Source organism: Cryptomeria japonica, chromosome 1, assembly GCF_030272615.1.
Source record: "Cryptomeria japonica chromosome 1, Sugi_1.0, whole genome shotgun sequence".
NCBI classification, from domain to species: Eukaryota; Viridiplantae; Streptophyta; class Pinopsida; order Cupressales; family Cupressaceae; genus Cryptomeria; species Cryptomeria japonica.
Window position 1 is genome coordinate 60,996,943 of NC_081405.1, and position 7,854 is coordinate 61,004,796.

A 7,854-nucleotide genomic window follows, 5' to 3' on the forward strand; every position below is an offset into this window, starting at 1 on the left:
GAGATCAGGTTCCCTTGGTTTCAGTCTAAAAATTATTGAGCTTATCTTTCTAAAGAAAATCCTTCATCTATCTCATAGAATCTTAGAATACTATTTTGTTCTTTTCTAAAGATCAACAGTTTCATTCTTAAGTGTCTTTTAAGTGATTCACTATGTTAAACTATATATTTCATTCCCAAGATATTGGGTGGTGACTCAAAAGTAAAAAAAAATAGTGTTCTTTTAGAAAAAATTATAGTCAATTCAGAAGGTTAGCAAGATGAATAGGAGAAGGAATACTAGGTCTTATATGAAGAAAAACCCTCAAGAGAAGTTGCATGAAGGGTTACCTGAACCAATCAAGAAGGGCTGGAGAGGAACTATTATTCCTGAGCAGTCAAATCAGTCATGGAAATAGAAGAGTGATCAAACAGGTAATCCTGCTGAGCGTCCTATATACGCAAGGTCCAACTCCTCTTCTCATGACTCTGACCATGATATTATGGGTTTTCATACTGGCCTATTTGGCACTAATGATGATATCCAAACCTTTCACCAAAGATTGTCTAATACCAACATTTTTGGGAGAGATAGGCATAGTAGAAGTAATAGAGCCAGTTCCATTACCAAAACTATGGAAGGAAATGCCAACCTAATTGATAAGGACCAGTTAAATGTGTCTAATTCAGAGGAAACTTTGCCAGATCAAGATGAAGTGTCTCAAGAGATTGAGGTTCTAAATCAGAGAGTACATCAATTTATTGCATTAAGAAAAAAGAAAGAAAAGGAAAAGGAGAATGAAACCAAATCCAAACTCATTGAAAGAGATAGGTTATTAAGACAGATTGCAAAGCTTGAGTTGTTTTCTCAAGTAGAACCTGGGAGTAAAGAGTCGGGTCCTGTTATTAGAGAAATCCTTGATCCAAAGATTGTTTCTGCACCTAAAGTTGCAGCACAACCTAGTAGGGAGGTTCACAGTGACCCCCAACCTCCCAGACCTATTATTAACAAAGGGAAGCAGAAAGTAGTGGAGAATCAATCTATGGGTCTAGTGTCAGGAAGTGCAGAAGGACCCCAGGGAATCATGTTGCATGAGATCGAGTTAGAAAGGGTAAGGAAAGAAAATGAAGACCTGCAAAGGGAGTTGGAAAAGGCTGAAATAGAAGCATTTAATACCAAGTTCAGAAGAAAGATATGCTGCTTAAAGGCTCTTCCCATAACTTTCCCACCTGTAGATCATAGTAATCCTACATCCCAACATACTTCTTCCTCTTTGTTGAATACTCAACCAATGATGCAAACAAATTCTGCCCCAAATAAATTTTTCTATTCCCTCAAGTACAATTCCAACAAACCAAAGTAGTCACGGACTATCCCATAATCAAAGTCATCAAACTCCTATAGCTGGTAATTCATGCCCAAGGGTGAATGCTGGAAATAACTTTATTGGAAATCATTTTCAAAGGAGATTGATAAATGTTGAGTTGTATAGACAGTTGTATTTTGATGGAATTCCCGGATATCCAAACCATGTCCTTATTGCAATGAGGGATAAACTCTAGAAGTTTGTTGGGAATAATGCTATCGATGTTGAAGAACATCTGAAATCTTTTGGTAACATGATTAATGACTATGAAATTGCACATGAGGGTGTCATCATGAAGTTGTTTGTGCAATCTTTGATTGAGGATGCTAGAGATTGGTATAAAGGGTTACATGTAGATATAATTAGCTCTTGGGAGGAATTCAAGAATTGCTTTACAGAGAAATATAGAGATAAGACAAATGTGAGCTTCATGCTCAACGAATTTAACAATTTTAGGAAGTCTGATAATGAGGTTGTTACAGATTTTAATACACGGTTTCAAAAGGCAATGCATATGCTCCTTCAATCTATGAGGTTAGACAAGAATGTATGTCTAACCACTTATTACAATGACTTTAATCCTAAGATGGCTTACATTCTCAGAGATAAGAACCCACATAGCTTAAGGGATGCTTTCAGAATTGCGATCAATGTAGAGAGTAATAGAGAAGTGCCTGTTGTGGGTACTATGAAAGATGTAGAAGTAAAAATAGCAACATTCCCTAAAGTTGCTTATAAAATGGATGTAATAGTTACAGACACCAAGCCACATTATGGCATGCTTATGTCTAGATAGTGGGCTACTGCTGTTGGAGGACATCTTTAGCTAGATTTATCATATGCAACTATCCCAGTGAATGGGAATTCTGTGAAATTGTACAAAAAACCATGTGCCCTAGTGGTTATTGAAAAAATAGACCCAAACATGCTTAATTCCATGATCGATGTGGATCTTAATAACTTCAGGATTGAACCTATTCAGCCTCAATTGAAGAATATTGATCCTATTGTTGATGAGCTAGAATCCCAACAAGAAGGCATGTGACAGATGTACTTTGATGAAGCTTGCTCTAAGGAAGGGTCTGGGGTGGGAGTCCTATTTGTTTCCCCATCAGGTATTACCTTCAAGTATTCTTTTATGTTAGCATTCCAATGTACAAACAACACAACTAAGTATGAAGCTCTGTTATTAGTCTTAGAAATTGGTAAAAGACATGGCATCAAGTTGTTAAGGGTTTATGGAGATTCTGAACTTGTAGTGTCTTAGATAAGGTCAAGATATGCATCTAAAAATGACAAGTTAAAAAGGTACAAGCATGTTGGGATGTCATTGAACACTTTGATGCATTTTCCATTGATTGGATTGAAAGGTCTAAGAACATTATGGAAGATTTTTTAGCTAATGTTGCATTAAAAAATGATGATGTAACATTCACTGGAGTTTCAATAATTGAAACAAAAGACAGACCAGCCATCCCAGATAATGTGTACAATTGGCAAGTTTTTGAGGATGATGAAGACATCCTTGGATTTGTACAAAGCATAGATGACCATGAAGGTCAAAAGATTGATTGTAATGCATTGGTGGAGATAGTAGATGGATAGGAAACAATTTTTGGAAGTAACATAGTGCAATTAGAGACAAATGAAATACCCAGGGGACTAGTTGAACTAGAGGGTATATTCAGTTATAGTGATGGTCACTTACATCAAACATCATCTACAAAGTTGGAGGAGTTGGATGAGGTGAGCTTAGGGATAGAAGAATCCCCTAAGTTGGTGTATATTAGGAAGAACATGTCTCCCCATATTAGGACCAACCTTATTAACTTATTAAAAGGGTATAAACATGTTTTTGCTTGGTCCTATGAAGACCTAAAGGCATATAGACAAGACTTATTTCAACATGAAATTCCTCTGCATGTTGATGCTAAGACTTTTTGACAGAAGCAAAGACCTATTAACCCCCTTTTGGAGACCAAAACGCAACAAGAATTAACCAAGTTAAGGGAAGGGGGGATTATAAAACCTATAAGACATTCTTCATGGGTATCCAACTTGGTCCCTATCAGAAAGAAGAATGGGGACATAAGGCTTTGTGTGGATTTTATAAATTTGAATGTTGCTTCTCTGAAAGTCAATTATTATTCCCCAAATATGGAGGCTATGTTACAAAGGGTAATTGGTTGTGATCTATTGTCAATGATGGACGGGTTCTCAGGTTATAATCAAGTATTAGTAAAGGAGTCTAAGCCGTTTAAGACTGCTTTTACTACCCCTTGGGGGAATTATCTGTATGTGAGAATGCCATTTGGTCTGAAGAATGCTAGAGCTACTTTTCAGAGAGCAATGGATGTAGCTTTTAAGGAGTTTATTAACATCATAATGGTGGTTTACAAAGATGATTTGACATGTTTCTCAAAGAAGGCAGATGATCACTGTAGTCATTTGGAAAAGGTTTTTTGCAAGGCTCTAGAGTTTGGTGTATCCTTGAACCCCAAAAAATATCATATTACAGTGACTGAAGGAAAATTATTAGAGCATATTGTCTCCAAGGAAGGGGTTGAAATAGACCCTGAAAGGATTGAAGCTATAAATAATGTACCTTAGCCAAAGAATGTTAAAGGGATTCAGTCTTTCTTGGGCAAGGTGAATTTTGTTAGGAGATTTATAGCTAGCTTTGCTGGAATCATTAAGCCTATTATTAAATTACTTTAAAAAGATGCAAAGTTTTCTTGGGATGAAGAAGTTGCACAAGATTTTGACAAAATTAAGAAGGCTATTCAGGAAGCACAAGTGCTAAAGTCTCTGTTGGCATTTTTGATGTTTATGTTGTGATTGTCATTGATGGACACACACTTGTATTGAGATCCCCTTTATATGTATGAGCTTGTGTTCAACCGGTATTTGTTCCAACCGGTATGTTCTATACTAGTCTTTAGACTAGTGGTGATTTTGTAGAATGTGTTTCCCGATTTGAAGCGGCATGTCGACCCCAAGTGGTTCGTAGATCACAAGCAGTACGAGGGAGCGAAGCGGCACGACACATTCTTACTAGTCTTCATTTTTGTCAAACTAGCAACCGGTATTTTGTATGAACCGATAATACTCTATGATGAGTTACCAATTGGCATTTTGTGATGAGTTACCAATCCATCGATTGTTTGACGGTGCTTTTTGTGTCATGTTACTGAGTATGTCTAGATTCATTAAACCTAGGAAATTGTAATGTAATCCTATTGGACCAACATGAAATTAGATTCCTTTAAAAGGACATCATGTCTAGGGTTTTAAGTTGTTGCTGAAAGGGTTAATGTTGAGCTAGGGTTTAAGGTGGGAGTCGAGAACAATCTTATCTGAGAAGATCAAGTTGTAACTATGAGAGAGAGAGAGAGAGGAGACTGAAGTAATGCTGGAATGCATTAGCTGTGAGCAATACTGGATCTAACCAAGCAGTTTGTGCTATTAGATAGATCAAACACTTGTTGATTACTCACATCTTTGACAAGTTTGTAGCACTTAATCGGGTAGGCCTCAAAGCCTTTGTAAAATCCTCTAACAAGGTGGTTCACACATGTGAATCTAAAAATCCTCTAACAAGGTAGTCTTTAATTGGACTTATCTCCTAATAGAGATTGAGATTCCTAACAGGATCTGTTCTAGTGAAGAACATTGTAAGACCTTAACCGGTCTGGTTTCTATTCTGTAGATAGTAACTTGTGAGTTCCATCTCATCATGGTTTTTCCCAATTGTGTTTCCACGTCAAATATCTTGTGTTATGGTTGTATTTATTTTGTGGGTGAATGCTTTATTCGCATTTTGGTTTGCATGTGTGGTAACCGGTTTGACTATTAAACTGCTTTACTGGTTTATCTTTAGACTGTGTAAGTGTTTTAGTGCAGAAGTTTTTGGCATACTAATTCACCCCCCCCTCTTAGTATTCATCAATTGGTATCAGAGCCAACCTTTCTATAAGTTTAACCACTTGGAAAGAGATATGGGGGAATACACCTTGAGGGAACTTACTCAATGGCTCACTAAGTCTGAGCAAGCCTATGATGATCTCATGGTCAAATACAAGGCATCTCAAGCAAAAAGAAGAGAACATGTAGAGAGGCTTATGGAACTATCTGAAAGTAGTTCTAAAGATGAAGCTAACATGGAAGCCATGATTGCTGAAGTGAATAAGATGAATGACTCAAACTCCAATCTGAGAAAGGAGTTGGAAGGACTGACTATTTAGTTTAGTCAAGAGCTTGAGAATCAGAGAAAAGTTGAAGATCTGGTAAAGGACAAAGATCATGAGATCTCCAAGTTGAAACAAGAGATTAGTGCACTGACTGCTCGCCTTCATGAGAGCAAAATGGAAAAAGAAGACATGCAAGGAGAACTAAACATTGCCTTCTCTGAAAATGCAAGTCTAATGGAGACAAATACTTCTATTTCCAAAGAACTCTTTGAGTGAAAGGAAATACTTGCTAAGTTTGGCAAAAGTACTGTCAAGCTAGAGCAAAATCTTGAGTCATCTAGACCGTCAAATAATACCAATGGTCTTGGTTTTTCTGGACATGAGGAAGGAGAATCCTCGGGAACAAATGTTGAAGCATCAAAGAAGCAACCGACACTCAAAGGAAAAGGTAAGCAAAAATTCAAACCTGTTTGCTTTAACTATCTTAAAGAAGGACACACTACCAATGTATGTAGGAGCAAGGCCTACAATAATTTTCCTTATTTTATCAACAATGTACCTAGATCAAATAAGTTCAATGGTCATTGTTATGCATGAAACAAGTTTGGGCATAGAGCATTTGAATGCAGGTCTGTAATGAATAACACTGGAAGATATCTTCAGAGGACCCAAGGAACTGGTCCTGAACCTTTTATGAACCGGAACCACAACCGGTTTAATGTCTTCAATCATCAGTCAAGAAGCAGTGGCCATCAAGCGGTAACTGGATGGAGAGAAAGTTATATGATCTATCATGATCATGGTCACACTGCTGCAACATGCAGAAGGAAGAATGGAAACATGTACAATGGACCTTGGAGAGCACCTAGACTTGTTTTCTATCACTGCAACAAACCAGGTCACATTGCAAGATTCTACAGAAGCAGAAAAAGTATATCTGATGATATACCAATCACACAAGAAGGAGAAATAGATGTTGAAAAAGTTCAAGGGGACATGAAGAAAACATGGAGGAAGAAACCAATAATGTCGGAAGAGGAACCGGTTTCTACACCTAGTGTGGAAATATCGGAACCAGCAAACTAACCCTTAAAGGCTTAGGGGGAGAAAATGGCGAAATGCTTTCAAACCCCCAGTTGACACCGATAAAAGACCTTAACCAATATGCGATACCTGTCACTTGGAAGAAGACCGGAAACGGTAAAAAGGAAAATTAGGGTTTACACCCTAATAGAGGAGCATTAATGATGGTAGGTGAGAAACATGTATAAATGCATTTTTCAAATCATTTCTCACTATCTGTTTTCGAGCAAAGAAAAGTTTTCAAGCGCAGAGTGAAGAAAAGGTGATTTGAGCTTTGATTTCAAGAAAGTGAACAACCTTGAAAGAGATTCAAATCCAGTTTGCAAGCGGTAGTGGAGAACACAAAGTGGTGATTTGGCATCCGACGGAGAATGAAGTGAAGCGGAATCAGGAAGCCCTAAATTTGCGTTTGAAAGGTATTTTTTGTGTTCTTGAAATACTCTTCAATGGCATCCGCATCTCATACCAATTCAAATACATCCATTGAGTCAAAAAGTTTCATTCAGAGGAAGTCCAAGTATAATGCTTTATCACAAGTTCCAGCTGGAGTCATAGTCGAAGAAGGAATTTCTGATTATATTGACTGCAAAATAGAAGACCTAGGGTCTTTAGCCATTCATACTCAGTTAGGTCTATTTTGTGGAAAGGACAAAATGATCAAACCGAAATTTAGTGTCATAGAGAAGAAGAAATTCCACAACACAGTATATTTCCTGGAAGACTTCACAGAGGATCACATTAGGATCATCTTGAGCAGAGTCCATGGTGACAAGATGTACCTGGAGAGGATGCATGATATCACGCCTCAGGCAATTCATGCACTCACCAATTTCTGCAACACAAGGGAAGTGTCAGCCATGAGAAAAGTGAGCAAAACATAAATGACCAAGCTCACTGGTTCAACAAGTGATTCACGAGGTATGACAGTCAATCCTATCAAGGATGATTTGGTGAAATACGCCTGCATGGTGATAGGCTACAGAACATTCTCAGCCAGCAAGATTAATTTTGTATCTACTACAATAGTAAATGCTACTTACCGAATGATAAAAGAGGATGCATCTTTTGACTTATGCACCGGCATGCAGAGGCAACTCCTGCTAAATCTTAAGGAAATCAAGCAAGACAACTCACTGAGGTTTAAGTTTGGACAACTACTAGTAGGGTTGTTCTTTTATTTCCAAGGCTAATTTCTAGGTGTAGGAGATGTCCAGTGGTCACCTGACCAACCGGTAA